This window comes from Stegostoma tigrinum, chromosome 6 (genome assembly GCF_030684315.1).
Source record: "Stegostoma tigrinum isolate sSteTig4 chromosome 6, sSteTig4.hap1, whole genome shotgun sequence".
Taxonomy (NCBI): domain Eukaryota; kingdom Metazoa; phylum Chordata; class Chondrichthyes; order Orectolobiformes; family Stegostomatidae; genus Stegostoma; species Stegostoma tigrinum.
Window position 1 is genome coordinate 76,968,076 of NC_081359.1, and position 18,885 is coordinate 76,986,960.

Below are 18,885 nucleotides of genomic sequence, written 5' to 3' on the forward strand. Positions count from 1 at the left end.
ATTTGGAGATCTTATGTCAGTTTAAAAACATAACAACGTACAATGGAATACTTACTCTGGAATCACATCTGAGCTCTGAGCAGGATTAATTCCAATACAAATGTTTAGCATTTCTAAAGAATTGGTCACTCATTATTCCAAACCACATTTAAATTGGAATGCAAGTAATTTTTACTTGGTCTTGGGATGCACAAATTATAAGGTCACAATTATAAAGTCCATAAGATTAATGTATTTTGGGGCTATTTCTTTCAAGTAAAATGAAAGGGGTCATATGACTTTTCCAAGGGTTGCCTTGCTGAAACTAAGCGGTTTGTAGACACTGTAGATAGCTGTGCTCTAATATTTCTATGTAGAGACTGTTGGGTTCTCAAGGATAACTAATCAACATCTCAGACCGAACACACAGTCTATGCTATTCACTTTGCTATGCTGGTGGTTGAGATGGGCAGGGTACAGATGATACCATTGTAACATCGGGTTACAAGCTTTTGTTTTAAAAAAAGATTATTCTGGACAGAGAGAAAGAGAGCAGCTATAGGCTGAAAGTCTCTATGTTCCACCATGTTGGATTGACTGAAATTGTTTATCTTTCCACCATGCAGAGAATTTAAATTGTGCTTTACTCAGTTGGTCTGTTGTTTTGGGGCAGATGCCAAAATTGCCTATTAATAACTTTGATTAGTCAATATGGAGACAATGTCCTACCTCCAGATGATAAAGGAAGATCAGTTCATTTTGGAAAACATACACCTATCTCTGAATCAGTTGCAATTTTTGGACTGAATGGGTGCATCAAGAGTGTAAAGCTCAAACTTCTGAAATTGCAAAAGCCACTTCAGTGTCAGAATGACAGTAAAAAGAGCAATCGATAACACATTGAACCAGTCTAGATTTCAAGTCACCAGTAAAACCAGATTATAAAAGTAGAATATCTGGCAAATAGATTTAACATCTCAACAGTGGAGGCCCCTCCCACAGTGAACACGCAACCTATCATCCCTTCATGTCCATTAGCAGTGCTGACAAAGAGCTATCGGAGACCAAGGATTACCAATGGACCCTGGACCAAAGCTGAATGAGGATAGTCTGGAGATCACAGATTAGGGTAGGGTGGGCAATGGTGTGGCTCTCAATGCTATTCCCCTTCAGATGCCAGGTGCCTCAACTGAAACTTGCTGGAAAATCTTATTGTTTTCAGGAAAGCCACGTGGCTTGCATTTAATTCTTGAGGGACCACTGATTCAAACATTATTAGTCTAACTGCCACCACTCCACTGATTGTCCCATTGTGAGCACCTTCATCCCTATGACTTATTTGGGGGAGGTCCTGTTGCTGCAGGGAGGCTGATGCGGAGCTTCATTTCTGATCAAATGGGATCTAGCTTTCATAGTTCAGTTCAAAAGGAGCTGGATTATCTACGTCAAATTAAATCTATTCCCACATTTCAAATCACTCTTAAATGTCTCATCGCATCATTACAAGACAAACAAGCTCTGCTGGTTTCCTGAACTACAGTCTTCCCTTCACCAACACCACCCAAGACAGATTAATCAGCCAGGTATTGCTACTTGTGGGATTTTCTGTTGAATAATGATTGCCACATCAGCAAACGGATGAAGAATGACTGCACATCAAAAAATTTGCTGCATGAGAAACATTTTAGGATACTTCAAGACACACAATTGTGATGTAGAAAAACAAGATCTTTTGTACTGACGGAAAATACCACTATGCAGGACAGTAAACACAAATTGTACTTCCCCCAACTAGTGCTTTGCAGGAGCCCTTTGCCTACATATTATCAGCAGGAAGAAACTGACAGCAGTCAATTTTCTGCATGAGCTCCCGAAACAGATCTTAGAATTCAGTGCACAAGAGTATGGGGGCTGAACATCCAGCTTTAGTGAGATCAAGTTTGTGGACAACAGCAGCAACAAACCAGTTACATCAGGTTCCTGGCTCTCTACCTGTAAAAATACCCATCCATTTTGGGGGGCAGGAGCAAAGCCATTATTCTATTAAATGCTCAAACAGAAAATAGCACTGCTGAGCACACGGAACATTTGCGATATCCCGGATTGTATCAGAGAATTTTATCTTGTAAAAGGCAAAGGTTTCCTTATTGTATTTAATCACAGAACTATTTGTACAGAAACTGAAACTAAGCAGGTCAAAATATTTCTGGTTAATTCATTTGTTTTTATTCATCCAAAGATGTGGGCTTCACTGGATGTGCTAGCATTTATTGCTTCTCGCAAATTACTGTAGATGGTAGTGACAAGCTGCCCTCCTGGAATGCTCAGTCCTTTTGATGTAGGTTCACCCACAATGTCATTAGGGCAGAATTCCAGGATTTTGTCCCAGCAACAGCAAAAACAAAACAATGGTAATTTAGTTCAAATAAATGCAAAATACTGTGGATGATGGAAAATCTGAAACAAACAGAGAATACAGAAGAAACTCAGCAAGTCTGGAAGCTGTGGAAAGTGACACAGAGCTAACGTTTCAAGTCCAGTACAAGGCCTTTCAGAACTTCTTCACAAATTGCCAAGACAGGATAGTGAGTGGCTTGGAACTTGGTGCTCTCATTTACTTTCTTCCCTTGACCTTCTAGATGGTAGTGCTTGTGGATCTGGAAGAAACTGAAGGATGAATTGCTGCAATGCATCCTGTGCATGGTCTGCACTGCTGCGATTGTGCATTGGTGACAGGGGAAGTGAATGTTTGTGAATGTGGTACCAATCAAGTGGCTGCTTTGTCCTGGATGGTGTCAAGCTTCTTGGAGTGTTGCTGAACCTGCACTCATCCAGGCAAGTGGGGAGTATTCTACCTTGTGCCTTGCAGGTGATCGAGAGTTACTGGGGACTCAGGAGGTTACATTATTTGCTGTAGAATTCTTAGCCTCTAACTAGCTCTTTTGGGCAGAATATTTATTTGAGGAGTCCAGATCAGCTTCTGGTAAATAGTAATCCCCAGGAATGTTGACACTGGCGATAAAGTAATAGTCGTGCCATTGAATATCAAGACGTGATAGTTAGATTCTCTCTTGTTAAATTTGTGTCACAAAAGGCCAGACAATGACACAATGATCCTGGCGACCCATCAGCCAAAGTCTGGATTCTGTCTAGGTCTGCTGCATTTGAAAATGGACTGCTTCAGTTTCCAAGGACTAGACCTATATTGCTACAAGAAATTAGCCCAAATATCAGAACACTTCCCCTCTCTGACCTTAACATTACCAGTATCCCAGACTATATCTGGATAATGAAAGTCTTCCAGATGTTTTAATGTTTTCACCTTTAAGTACTTTGCCGATTTATTCACCTTCATACTTCTCACTACTGACAATCTACAGATAACATTATATATCGATTACAATGTAACAGAATGTCTTGTTCCTTTGCTTGTAGCCCAATGAATGCTCTGAGGTGTCCACTTTCTCCAGCACTCCAATGCTCTCCTCAACCAATACTGCACCATTTTTCCCAATTACCTGTCTTTTCTTTATGAATATTCCTTATAACTAGGAATATTTAATATTCAGTCTTGCTTTTCATTAAGCCAGGTCTCTTATTACCATGTCATAATTGGAATCATTGATTTATTGAGGCCTTTAGCACTGAAAAAGGCCCATCAGGTCGACACGAGTCAAAAACAACGATCTAACTATTTTAATTCAAATAATTATACCTGGTCATCTCCAGTTCCAACTTCAAAACCTTATTTACGATACTATGTGTGTTCAGATTGCACGGGAGTAAGTTAGCTCAGTTGGCTAGATGGCTGGTTAGCAGTCTAGTACAGCATGGGCTCATTTCCCACACCAGCTGAAGTTATCATGAAGGTCTCTCTTTTTCAACCTCTCCCCTCACTTGAGATGTGGTGACCCTTAGGTTAAACTACCACCAGTCATCTCTGTCTAATGAGACAGTAGCCTTATGGTCTGATAGTACTTGCTTTTATTCATGTAAATGAATAGGAATGATATGGAGATCATCCAAACTAGGACAAAGGTTGGGGGAGCTATGGGTAGTGAGGAGGATCGCCAGAGGATACAGCAGGAGAGGCTGGAGACTTGGGCAGAGAAATGGCATTTAATTTAATGGACAAATGTGAGGTGATATATTTTGGAAGGCATAAAACAGGACAGAAATATACAGTAAATGGCAGAAACCTTATAAGCCTTAATACAGGGAGGCATCTAGGTTACAGGTCCACAATTTCCCGAAAATGGCAACACAATTGGAAAGGGTAGGCAAGAAAGTGAATGGCATGCATGCCTTCATCGGTCAAGGCACAGAGTATAACAAGTCATGTTGTAGCAGAGAACTTTAGTAAAGCCAGATTTGGAATATTGTGTACAGTTTTTGTCACCAGACTACCAGAAAGTTATGGAGACTTTGGAGAGGATACAGAAAAGATTTACAAAGGATGTTGCCTGGTTTGGAGGATATTAGTTAGGAGGGGAGGCTGGATTACCTTGGTTTTGATTTCACTTGGGCGTCAGAGACTGAAGCATGACCTAATAAGAGGTTAACAAAATTAAGGAAGGCATGCATAGAATGGATAGTCAGAGTCTTTTTCCCCTAAGGTAGAAATGTCAAATACTAGGGGGCATATGTTTAAAGTCAAAGGGGGATGGTTTAAAGGAGATGTGAGATGCAGGATTTTTACACAGTGTAAGTGCCCAGAATGTGCTGCCAGAGGAAGTGGTAGAAGCAGATACAATAGCAAAGGTTAAGAGGTACATTGACAGATGCATGAATAGGCACAGAATAGTTGGGTGCGGGCTGTATAGTGGCAAGACATTATTAGTTTTGAAGTGTGTCACGTGTTGACACAGGCTTGATGGGCCAAAGGATTGTTCTGTACTGTTCTTTCTTCTTAGGAGTAACTGTTCTCATCAAATCTTACAGCACCACACAGCCTACACAAGTTACTGTTATGTATTCTAGTCCACTCATTTAACAACATATTCTCTGAATCAAAGGTAATTAAAAGAAAGCTTCAGAATATTAATCCTGTCTCCATTTTTATTTCCAACTGTGGCCAACCTTTCTCCTAGGTGGTCATTTGGCCCATCAGGCCCTCTTTGCTGTTCAATATGATCATGGCTGATTTTCCATCCCCATGTCATACCCCATTCTCTCCCCATACCATTTGACACCTTTAGTTTCTAGAAATCTATTTCTTCCTTGAATACATTCAGTACTTGGCCACCACAGCCTACTGTGGCTGACAATCCAAGTCATTAAACTTCTCACCTCAATCCAAAATGACATGCTGCACATACTAAGACTTCTGAATGCTTGTTTTCAGTGAGCAGTGACAGAACATACAAGTCCCATTACTCATCAGCATCTCCCAATCTATCACCGTTTCAATAATACTCTGCCATTCTGCACTCCTTCTGAATTGGACAACCTCATACTTATCCAAGTTATTCTACACCTACCTTGCATTTCCTTATACACTCAACTTGTCTAAACTGCCCTAAAGCCTCTTCACATCTTCCTCATCACGATTTTGTATCATCAGTAAACTTGGTAGTATTATTTTTGATTCCGTCATCTACAATATTGATATATGTGTATGTATACACCAGTGATTTGGATATATGTGCATGAATATACATACATATAAGTTTTGGGCCCAAGCTATGAGCCCTGCAGTTCCCCACTTATCACAGACTTCTACTCCAAAAATTACCCATTTATTCCTTCTCTGTTTCCTTTATTAATAATCTGACAAAAGAATAGAGAAAAATAAAAGACAGGACAACATTGAAATGTTAACAGTGGTCTTTAAATAATGTGACGGTCATGTTGAATAAACTGGGTGGGGTACAGTTCATGGTTTAAATTACAAGGATTGCTGATTCATGCATTCACCCCAAGCTCTAATGCTACAGCACTCATTCACATTGTCGTTCTCAATGAAAGTAGCATTTAAAAGAATTGTGCACTTTTACAGGTTATAAATTAAAAAAAAAGCTCTGGACATTGTAGGCTTACTCGCTGAGCCTGTGTATTTGGTTGCAGCCATTTCATCACCCTGCTAGGTAACATCAGTGCGCCTCCAGTGAAGAGCTGATGTTCTGTCCGCTTGTTATTTACATCCCTCGGTTTGCTCGGGTGGTTGGCATTACTTCCAGATGTGTTTTTCGGTGGTTTGTTTATCAGGTCCAATTCAAAGTGTTTGTTGATGGAGTTCCAGTTGGAATGCCAGGCCTCCAGGAATTCCCTGGCATGTCTCTGTTTGGCTTGTGGATGTGTTGTTCCAGTTGAATTCATGCCCTTCTTTGTCCATGTGAGAATTGGTCATGTCTCTTGGTGGATGGTTCGTGTTTGTATACCCTTATTGTTAGTTTTCTTTCAGTTTGGCCTGTGTAATGTTTCTCTCTGTCCTTGCATGGTAATGTGTATATTACATTAGTTTTATTGGTAATGGGGATGGCATCGTTCACCTTCATGATTAGTTGTTGCAGGGCAGTTGTAGGTTTGTGAGCCACCCTGGTACCTAGGGGTCTGAGTAGTCTTGTGGTCATCTGATGTTTCTGACGTATGGTATGGTGACTAGTGTACCTGGTCACACATTGTCTTCCTGTTGTGGTCTGTCATGGAGATAATGGTGGATTGTGCTTTTTGAGTCTTCATTCCTTTAAAAATTCCATATAAGTGCTCCTGTCCTGCTTTGTGCAATTCCGGGTTGCTGCAGTGCATTGTGCCAATGCAGCTCCGTTTATGGGTGTTGGGGTGGTTGCTGGTGTAATTAAGTATCTGGTCCGTACGTGTAGTCTTTCTGTATACTCCAGTCTGGAGTTTCAGTTGTTCTTACATTCTACCATTATATCTAGGAAGGGTAGTTGGTTATTGATCTCTTCTTCTTTTGTGAATTTTATCCCTGTGAGGATGCTGTTTATGTGTTGGCGGGTTTCTTCCAGTCTTGTGCATTTGATAATCACAAAGGTGTCACCTACATACCACACCCAGAGTTTGGATTGTGCAGTGGGAAGCGCTATCCGTTCTAACCTTTGCAATTGCACTTCTGCAATCAGTCCTAAAATTGTGGATCCTATTGGTGTTCTGTTGAAATGTTTGAATATACAGTTGTTGAGGTGAAGTGGGTTGTGAGGTACAGTTCCAGCAGTTTCAGGGTGCTGTTTTTGTTGATGCTGTCGGTGCCTGCCTTCCTGATTTGTCCAGCGGTGTGGCAATTGTCTCTTTGTTCATCTGGCAGTGTGGCAATTGTCTTGTTATATACAAACCATTCATACATGATATACAGACCACTGAAAAGCAGTACCAGAAGTGATGCCAACCAGCCCAACAAACAGAGGTATATAAAATCGGGACAGAGTGCCAATGCTTCAACGGAGGCACACTGATGATATTACCTAGCAGGGTGAAAAAACATCTGCAGCAATCACACCGGCTTGGCAAGCAAGTCTACAACTTCATCCACAACCTGACCTACAAATCTTCTCAAATTTTTAAAAAACAATTCTTCACAATTCATGTGATTATATTGGTCTGGAAAATGGCCATTGCAGGTCTGATGAAGATTACATTTTCACTCCTACTTTAGGTGAGTTCAACAGCCAAATTGATAATGTCAATGTTATTTCAGGATTTTCTTGTAGGGCTGGGCATTCTGTAGGTCAATAAAGTTACTTTCTTGTATGCGTCCTGCTGGAAGGTCAGTTTTCTGGATTAGTGTACCTGAATAGACTTGGAGACCTTGTGATGTCACAGCCTGATTCTTCTGCCTTGTCATCCTACTGTTGCGGTGTTACGTTCTGCAGTCGACATTTAAAAATTACAGAGAAAACATGGACATCTTAGCATGTGACACCTTGTGATTTCACTTTTTTCCCCCAAAATGTGTGGGAAATCTTAAGTTGATTTGCCACATCCTGGTTAATTTCCTTAAGGGTCATCTTGATGAAGTTAAAACAATTATCTTCTTTGGTTCAGTCATGATAATTTTCAATTGAATTAATTTTGCTCCAGTCATGAATTGATAATTCACATCTATAGATGTGGTATAATGGGTAGCTAATCAAACCCCTTTGCTTCCACAATAACAGCCTCTTTAAAGAGTCACTAGACTTCAAATATTAAGTCTGCTTTCTGCACCCAGATGCTGCTGAGTTTTGCCAGCAATTCCTGTTTCTGTTTCAGAGCTCCAGCCTCCACAGTTCTTTCTTTTATGTTACATTTGCTTCCACAACCCTTCAACAGTATGCCTAATTCACTTAGTCAACAGGTCTTCCAATTCCACTTGGAACAGGAACATTTCTCCCTGACCTGTAAATTAGAACTGCCAAGTCTATTGTGAGGTAGCTGCTCATTCCCATAGATGGAGTTCTTGATTTTATTCATTTTTCTCGAATGCAGAGAGTGGGGAAAATTGGAGCAGAAAAGACAACCCAATTCTGCTTAGATAACACCATCGCAACCACTTATAGAGTACCACTAGCAGGACCTGGAAGAACAACAATCTGATCTCTCAGCTAGAGAACTGAAGGGAAACAGCCTAATCTGGAATTACACAATTTACAAAGATTAAAAAAAATGAAATGCAAGTAAGTCATATCATATAAAATGGTAGTAACTGTTCTTGAGATATCATACCAATTTTGCTTTTATATTTCCTACAAAGGGTATAGACATGTGGAACAGGATGTTGATTTTGATAGATATTTATAGGTCACCTCCTAAACATCAATTCAAAAATAAAGCAAACCCTTTGTCAGCTTTATTATACACAATCAATCAATTCTCTCAGGAGGACATTTCAACAAACCAAAGAAATAGCAATACCCAAGTCGTAACAGCTACCAGATGTATTCATGTTAAACGTATTGTACATTTCTGTGTACTGTTTAAATAAATTAAATCCCACTGTACAAGGTAGCAACAAAAGACACAATAGTTACCATTGAGAATCTTCCCATTGGAAAAAGCTTCTTTTGAAAGTAGCTAATCAGAGCAGCCTACAGGCTTAGTGTTATGGGTGGTCCCAGCTGCAGGCTGCATCCCAAAGCTCTGTAAGTAATCATGTAATGACATGTAGTTTACATTTTCTCACCTTCAAATGTCCTGGCTTACTACAGTCAGTGGCTCCATATAGCTGCACATTAACACCAATATTTTACTAGCCACGGGGAAAAAAAAATTGAACCTCGGATGCTGGATTGGTCTCTTGATTCATAATTAAACACAGAATCAGCTTTTGTTCTCTCTGTTGTGGGACTCAACAGTTAAATAAAAAGTAAGCAATGGACTGAGCTTCCAGTCACTAGGTAATTAATCACTATTAGTGGTATTGGTCTAAATACCACACTGAATAATGTTCAATTAGAACTGACCCACAATTCAGTTTCAAGCTTCTGTAAGGTTTGACACATAGCTATCCAAATGTTTTGGTCACAGAAACAAACTCTGTTGTGATACGTATACTTATATCAGCAATGTCTCAAATATGCATTTTCATCAGTCAAATGGGTAGTAACAGTAACAATTGAATTGGCAAATCCTTAAACTGTAAAAATTAGAATGAAGGTTATTTTTTCACCTCTTCTTGTAACCGGCACTGTGGTAATTTAATAGATCTAACTGAGCTAGACTAATGATTAGTTACAATACATCTGCTGTCTGTTTGAACCAGGAGCTTTTGTGCTGGAACCCTTACCCATTCAGATAGGGAAACAACTTCTTTTAAATTTGATACTTTTCCCTTACCCTCATTAGTCACCTTCCACAACCACCAATTATTTGCATTATTTCTTCTGGGTCAAAGACAAATCTAATCAACTACTCAAACGAATCTAGAGTGACCTTCCTAAACAACACCTTCTTCAAAAGAGTACTTTTCATTAACTGTTTCAGACTTATTCAGTCAAACATGTATAAGCACAAATGAATTTATCATCACTCCAGCTCATTTGAAGGATTATCATTCCTGAACACCAGGACCTGTTATTTTTGCCAACAATAAAACTTGCTCTATATCTATAACTTCACAACAGTTCAAAAATTAGTACTATTTTGATAGGCACATTATTAATATTTTTGTTTTGTTTGTGAAAAAAGATGGAAAACACAGTCTGCTGAAACATGGATTTCTGTTCATAGGATGTTGGTGCCTCCATCTAGGCAAGCATTTATTGCCCAGGGGGCAGTTAAGAGTCAACCACATTGCTGTAAGTCTGGAGCCACATCTAGGCTAGACCACAAAGACGGCAGATTTCATTCCTTAAAGGGCATTAGTAAGCCCAAGGACTTGTAACACCAATAGACAGTGGTAACATGGCGACGTGAAGTCCTGCTGGAGGCAAGGGTGAAAATAATTTGACTTTTAAGTGAACGGAGGTATTTGTGAATGACTTTGATTTTTTTAAAAATAGAATCCCTACAGTGTGGAAACAGGTCCTTTGGCTCAACAAGTCCACACTGACCCACAGAGCATCCCACTCGGACCCATCCCCCGAATCTACATATCCCTGAACACTACAGGCTATTTAGCATGGCCAATCCACCTAACCTGCACATCTTTGGACTGAGAGGGGAAACCGGAGCACCCGGACGAAACTCATGTAGACACAGGGACATTGTGCAAACTCCACACAGACAGTCACCCGAAGGTGAAATTGAATCCAGGTCCCTGGCGCTGAGGCAGCAGTGCTAACCACTGAGCTACTGTGCTACCAGAAAAAAAACTGCTTAGAATCTAGTTGCATCTTGAATATCTGAAGGAAGGACTTTGAAAAGACTGAAGTGAACTGGTGAATTTTACAGTTATCTGTGATATAGACTACAATGGAAAACAATTCCCATAAGCAGTCATATACTTTGCCTTTAAGTATCTCACTTTGCACACAGTTTACAAAATTTAATTGGAGGTTTCAGCTACTAGAAGTGTCAGCCAGTATTTCCACAAATGTCAACAGCTGAAGATCTTCCATTTAATGCTTCAACACAAACCTGCTGCAGTTTCTATTTCCAGTGTTGATGCAGCCACGGTAGCACAACTAATCTATGACCTTTAGGCAACAAATTAAACTAGACACAATTTCTTGCGCCTCATCAGTTGAGCTAACTGCTTGACATTTATGGGTTTCTGGGTGTAAAATATAAGCTCCTTATGTACCAGTCACGTGCAATAACATCTGCCTTCTTTACAAGTTGGTCATGCAAAGTCATGCCAATTTGATTATTATATATGAAGGCATCCAACTCCAGTACATTGTTTTAAAGTTCTTAACCTCTTGTTAAGTGTTGCCTTTAGGAATCTTTGGTCATGGATGATTGTAGTATAACAATCTAAATTTACAAGTGATCTCTACTAAAGTAAAGCTGTGCTTGTTCTTCTTTTAAACTAAGTTCCTTGAAAGTGGCATTGCTGGCAGACAAAATGGTGAAGGTAGCTATTGGCTTCCTTGCCTTGATCAATCACAGCACTGAATATAGTAGTTGTGATGTCATGTCACAACTGTACAAGACATTGGTAAGGCCACATTTGGAATGCTCTGTACAATTCTCGTTGCCCTGCTAGAGGAAGGATGTTATTAAACTGGAAAGAGTGTAAAAATGGATGTTACAAACACGTTACCGAGACCAGGAGGTTTGAATTACAAGGAGAGGCTGGAGAGACTGGGACTTATTTCACTGGAACTTAGGAGGCTGAGGATCTTATGGAGGCACATAAAATCATGAGAAACATAGATAAGGTGAACAGTCAAGGTCACTTCCCTACAATTGGAGAAGTCCAAAACTAGAGGCTGTAGGTTTAAAGGTGAGGGGAAAAGATTTAAAAAAGTGACACGAGAGGGAACTTTTTCACAGAAAATCGTGTGTAACGGAACTAGCTGTCAAAGGAAGAGCCAGAGATGAGTATAATTACATTTAAAAGACATATGAACATGTACATGGATAGGAAAGAGAGGGAATATGGGCCAAACACAGTCAAATGAGACTAGCTCAGTTTAGGAAACCTGGTCAGGATTGTGGTAAAAATGGACCATTAATTTTTAAAGTTCACCATCTGATTTTTAAACCTTTCATAGATTAAAGTAGTTTCAAAATGGAAAACACTGATGTCAGATGGCTGTAGTGATCACATGATCTGTTAATGAAATCAGCAATAAACACAACCCAGACTGAGCTTAAATTAACATATCAAAATGACTAAAACTAGGGTGTGATCATAGAATCCCTACAGTGCAGAAAGAGGCCAGTCAACCCATTGAAAGAGCACGACCCTCCAAAAAGCATCCCCACCCTAACCCTGCAATCATGCATTTACCATGGCTAGCTCACCAAGCCTGCACACCTTTGGACTGTGTGCTTCTGGCAGAAACCCACAGTAAATGTGGGGAGAACATGCAAATGCCACACAAACAGTGGGGGCTGGAATTGAACCCGAGTCCCTGGGCTGTGTGGCTGCAGTGTTAACCACTGAGTCACCATGCCTCCCTACATCATGATCTGCATTTCCTATATGATCTACATTTCTCTGGAAGTTTTGTACATTGGGGTGGAAGTCACTGGCAGATCATATTCAGCTTGAAGAAAAATAATTAAGTCAGACACAGGATTCATCAATGCCCTTCAGTTAAATTCAAAGTCCTTTCTTGGAATCCTCAGGATGCAGCTAAATTCTTTCCAGTGTTATCTTTCTGGTGTAATTCCAAGCAGTTCACTGTACCTGTGTTCACTCAAGGGCTAAATTACTTTCAGGACTGCCTCCAGCTGTGCTTCACAACACCAAAACAAAATATCTCATTCAGACAGGTCACTAATTAATAGTTTCTTGGATGCTGACAGCTATATTTCAGGCAGCACTCAAGGATATCTACAAAATTCACCATTGCTGGGGATACAGACCAACTAAACAACTGTGGTCTTTGGTTAAAGCTCAAGAGCTATTTTTGATATTGCCTATTCTTCCTTTTTGTACAAGGCACAATGCCCTTTTAAATTTTCCACCTGTATTTGAGTGTCTTCAGTATAGCACCTTATTAGACTTATTGAAACAAAATGATTGATGAGGGTGGAACAGTAGATGTTGTTTACTTGAACGTTAGTAAGCCTTTGACAAGGTTCCACGTGGTAAACTAGTGAGTTAAGTTTGATCTCATGGGATTCATGGAGAGCTTGCCAATTGGATACAACATTGGTTTTTTGGTAGAAGACAGAGTGGTGGTGGAGGGTTGTTTTTTGGACTAGAGGTCTGTGACCAATGTTCCACAGGGGTTGGTACCAGGTCCACTTTTCATTGTCATTTATATGAATGATTTGAATGAGAATATAGGAGGCAGATGATGTCAAAATTGGAGCTATAATGGACAGGGAAGAAGGTTGTCTACTATTACAAAGAGATCTTGATCAACTGGGTCAATGGGCTGAGTGGCAGATGGAACTTAATTTGGAAAAATGTGCGGTATTGCATTTTGGAAATACAAACAAGGACAGGACTTACACTGTTAAAGGTAGGGCCCTGAATCATGTTGTAGAACAGAGGGTTCAGGTATATAATTCTTGGAAATTTGCATCACACGTAGACAAGGTGGTTAAGAAGGTATTTAGTATGCTTGTGTTCATTGCTCAGACCTTTGACTATAGGAGTTGGAACATGGTAAGGCCTCTTTTGGAGTACGTCATGCAGTTCTGATCGTCTTGTTATAGGAAGGATATTATTTTAACTGGAGGGGGTTCAGAAAGGATTTGCCAGCACTGGAGGGTTTGAAATTTAAAAACAGACTGGGAAGGCTGGAATTATTTTCACTGGAGCGTAGGAGGTTCAGGGATGACCTTATTGAGATTTATAAGGTCATGAAGGGAATAGAGAAGGTGAATGTCAAGGGTCTTTTCTCAAGGGCGGAGAGTTCAAAATTGGGGCACATTTTTAAAGGTGGCCGGCGAAAGATTTAAAAAGGACATGGGGGCGACTGTTTTTTTCTTACAGATTGGATCGTGTGGAATGAACTGACAGAGGAAGCAGTGGATGCAGGTACAATTACAACATTTAAAAGACATTTGGATACATTCACGGATAGGAAAGGTTTGGAAGAATATGGGCCAAGCGCAGGCAGGTGGGACGGCTTTAGTTTGGGAACATGGTCGGCATGGGCAGGTTAGACCAAAGGGTCTGTTTCCGTGTTGTAGGACTCTATGACTTCATTAAAATTCCTCTTCCTTCCACTCAAGAACATCTTGTAGCTGGTTCTTAATTTTCATGTGTATTACATTTTAATTGATACGCAGTAAAAAGCTAAAAATGATCAAAAAGCTCTGTTGCTGCCAACCTCATCTTGTCTTTCTTGCTTTATAGCAGTTTTTTTTTGCATTTTCATTTCAACACACTTTTCGGAAACCCAAATATCTAACCTTTCTACTCTTATAATTCTACCACTGGACAAAACCAGCTATTAAATGGTTGATTCCTGCCCAAAAAGTCCTAGAACTATTAACACAACAGATCAGTCACCAGTGAGAATCTGTGGGGCGTCACCTAAAACAAATGTAAACCTAGTTCGAAACAATTAAGCTTTTAAAATAAATTGCCATTCACTAGAGATGCAATTGCAGCATTCTTCAAATATTTCACACAAGGAACAAGCTTGAATTTGAAAAATTAAATATTTTTAGAAGACTTTCTCTCTTGGAGAAATGATACATCACCTTCTTACTACACATAAAAAATCTAGAGGTGCGCATTTTTTTTGACTCTGGCAAAGAGATGTAGGGAGGGAATTCCAGCCTAGGATTGTAGGCAACTAAAGGCATGGTCACTACTAGAGGGGAATTTTATTTAGGAACAGATTAAAGCAGTGCAGGTGGCTGGAGATGACTGCAAAGACAGTGAGGGCAAAGGCGATGGTGGAATTTAAAATCAAGCATGAAAATTTTGAAAGCTAGTATGTTGTTTGAACAATAACAAATACAAGTCAACAAGCACGGGAGAACGGGGTTTACTGAGAGTTAAGACATGGCAGCTGAGTTTTGCATGATCCTTAGGTCAGTAGGAGTATAGAATACGAGAGAATACCTATCAGATAAGACCACTTCAGAATTAGGGCAAAATATACAGAGAACTGTATGCCTGTGAACAACTCACTGTCCAAGGATTTCATGAAGGCTTGATTTTCAGCATTTGGAAATGTTTAATTCAACTAGCAAATTTTAATTTTTTATTTTCTTTCCAATTGACCCCTCAACTGTGTCTGTCATTTGGTCCTTCTCAGAGTGTGTGGGGATTGTGATTAAAGAAGATTGGGCTTAGATTATAGATGTTAATTAGACTAACTTGTTTACCTTTGTTCTGCCAAATTTACATTGTTAATAAAAAAAAGTTAGCTTTTGTTTAAGTTATAAAGTTGGTTTCCAAATCCATTATTTGTAAAGTCCTGTAGGAAATAATTGGACAATTTAGAGAGTTACTGAATGTTTTAATCCCGTGCTGCAAATCCAGTAACAGTGAGGCTGATTTAGTTTGGCTTTCTATCCTTGTATCGTAACAGAATAAAATGACCAGAAGTTGCAAAGGAGAATTTATAAAATTACAAATGGAAATGGATAAGTTGGGTAAATAGGCCAAATTTGACAGATGGATAAGTGGGTGGTTATCCATTCTGGTTCAGTAACGGGGAAAGAAATGTGCTTTCTTTACCTATTCTGGTCTACACATGGCTCCAGACCCAAAGCAATGTAGTCAACACTGAACTGCTCTGTACAAAGGCTGAGCAAGTCACTCAGTCCAAGGATAATTAGGGATGGGCAAAATACATTGGTCTTACCAGCAAAACCGACATCTCATGAAAGATTATAAAAATACATATGCCTCAAGAGAAAGTCCCCCATTCTTGGGTTTCAGACTTAGCTTATATATTTTAAAGAATCAAGGTTTGAAGACGTAATTTTCTCAATTTCAGGTATTTTGCAGAGCTCTTTTTCATAAAGCACAAAATAAACTTGCTAACTAGAGATCAACCCAGTATTCATAATGAAGCCATCTAGCAATCATATCAACAGAAACATTACAATTAAACTATTTATATATAAATTAATAGCTAGCTTGATGCAGCTGCAGGCTTTAAAAAGGGTCAAAATATACCGAAATTCTAAAATGAAACTGGTATAAAGTTAATTGTAGACAAGACAATGACAACATGTGAATAGCAGGGGGCTGTTTAATGCTACAGAAAAGAGATTGCAGTAAATAGACAAAATGGAATTCTGTTTAAAACACTTCGAGGGAGGAATGGGTATAACATTGTAGAGAAGTAATCATTAGAAACAAATAGAATGAAGAATTGTCTTCAAACAAAGAAGCATGATCATTGCGGAACCTGCAAAGGAACTTAGCAACTTTACAAGGATTGTGATCACCGTGGAGTGCATTGTCTAGTGTCAAGAAAACTACAAATACTGTAATAATTTCACCTTACTGGTAGCCATGTGACAGTTAGGATGCCCGAGTACCTGACGTAATTGTACAGGGAATAAATGTGCACAACAAACTGAAATCAGGGAGACAGTATTCCCTGTATACACTAGTATAATAATAAACCTACACATGCCTTGCTTGCAGTATTACTTGGGGATACAATGAGTCAAAAGGGGTGTGTGTCTTTCTCCAGAATTTCAGAATAATTAACCAATCACATTAAAGAATTATCACCGATTACAAACTATGAAGTAACCTGTACTGAACTGGGAAAATAAAAATTAGGACATATACATAAGCTGAAACGTCAATTCTTTTAAAAAAACGACATTAAAATGATCTCATTACCAACAGAAAATTTTGACATCAAAATTAAAATCCAAGATCATTTCTTTAGTAGTTATGACTTAGAATGTTGTTAAAGATAGATCAACACAAGATTCAGAGATACTCCAGACCCAGAGTCTAGGCCCGAAACGTCAGCTTTTGTGCCCCCGAGATGCTGCTTGGCCTACTGCGTTCATCCAGCTCCACACTTTGTTATCTCGGATTCTCCAGTATCTGCAGTTCCCATTATCTCTCCTCTCTCAACACAAGATTCAATATGTTCATGTTTTTAAAAAACTGATATTTCTGTAACCTTAACAGAATTAAACATTCAACAGCACATTATATAGGAAAATAAAACAAACAATACCCAGCTACATTAGAGGAAATTAAGGCAGATAACCAAAAACTTGACCTTTGGGCAGATAAATGGCAGATGGAGTTCAATCCGGGCAAATGCGAGGTGATGCATTTTGGAAGATCAAGTTCAAGGGCGAACTATACAGTAAATGGAAAAGTCCTAGGGAAAGTTGATGAACAGAGAGATCTGGGTGTTCAGGTCCACTGTTCCCTGAAGGTGACAACGCAGTTCAATAGAGTGGTCAAGAAGGCATATGGCATGCTTTCCTTCATTGGGCAGGGTATTGAGTACAAGAGTTGGCAGGTCATGTTGCAGTTGTATAGGACTTAGGTTTGGCCACATTTGGAGTGCTGTGTGCAGTTCTGGTCGCCACATTACCAACAGGATGTGGATGCTTTGGAGAGGGTGCAGAGGAGGTTTACCAGGATGTTGCCTCGTATGGAGGGTACTAGCTATGAAGAGAGGTTGAATAGATTAGGATTATTTTCATTAGAAAGACGGAGATTGAGGGGGGACCTGATTGAGGTCCACAAAATCATGAGGAGTATAGACAGGGTGGATAGCAAAAAGCTTTTTCCCCAGACTGGGGGACTCAATTACTAGGGGTCATGAGTTCAAAGTGAGAGGAGGAAAGTTTAAGGGAGATATGCGTGGAAAGTTCTTTACACAGAGGGTGGTGGGTGCCTGGAACGCGTTGCCAGCGGAGGTGGTAGACGCAGACACGTTAGCGTCTTTTAAGATATATTTGGACAGGTACATGGATGGGCAGTGAGCAAATGGACACAGATCGTTAGAAAATAGATGACAGGTTAGACAGAGGATCTTGATCAGCGCAGGCTTGGAGGGCCAAAGGGCCTGTTCCTGTGCTGTAGGTCTCTTGGTTTCTTTGTTTCTTTGTTACAATTTTGTGCAGTCTCTTAAAGGATGAAAGTGAGTCAGAAAAGTGGAAAAGGCTTAGCAACAGAATTCCAGACTTTAGGGCCAAGCACTGGAAGACTGTCCACCTGACCACTGATGCAATAGTTAATCATGAATGTTTCAGAAACTAGAATGACAGAAGCATAGATATTTTGGAGAGTTCAGGGTTAGTAGGGAAAATTTAGAAAGGGAGGGGGGAGGTCCTAGGAGGGTATGACAAATGTAGATGAGAATTCTAAAATCAAAGTTTCATTTATCCAGGAGCCAATGGAAAGCAGTGGGCACAGTACAGAATCTGGTGCTTGTGAGAAGATGGACAGTATCCGCATTTAGGATGAATTCAAGCTTATGTAGAGGGGATCAGGGAGGCTGGCCAGCTGTACATTGAATAGATCAGATCAAGACACAGATAAAAGCGTTCAGCAACAGATGAATTGAAGCAGGGCAGGCACAGGTAATACTACAAAGAAATAGAGCCTGAAAGTAATGGCTTTAATTTTCAAGTATTTGGTATCAACAAGCATGCTTTTACATTTCCTTATAATCATGTTACTTATAATTAGCATTTTGTAATTTTGTTCATGTATAGGATTTATCTGAAAAGCTTTAATGTGCTTCGATAACTGAGTCATCAATGGTGATGAGCGTCTCACCACGATAATCCCTGTGCCTCCATTTCTCACCTTGAAACAACCGCCAAACTTTAAACACACTACTGTTCGCAGAAAACCACCCAACCTTTAGGGCAACATTGACCACACAAACATGCCATTGTGACCTCTGCAAGACATGGCAGATCATCATCATGGATACCATCACCACC

At 39.7% G+C, this 18,885-nt stretch overlaps 1 protein-coding gene across 4 annotated transcripts in view; it reads right to left on the reverse strand.

Moving 5' to 3' along the window:
• Window positions 1-18,885, reverse strand: part of atp8a2 (ATPase phospholipid transporting 8A2) — a 498,882-nt gene that overhangs the window by 216,544 nt on the left and 263,453 nt on the right. The window lies entirely within an intron of this gene.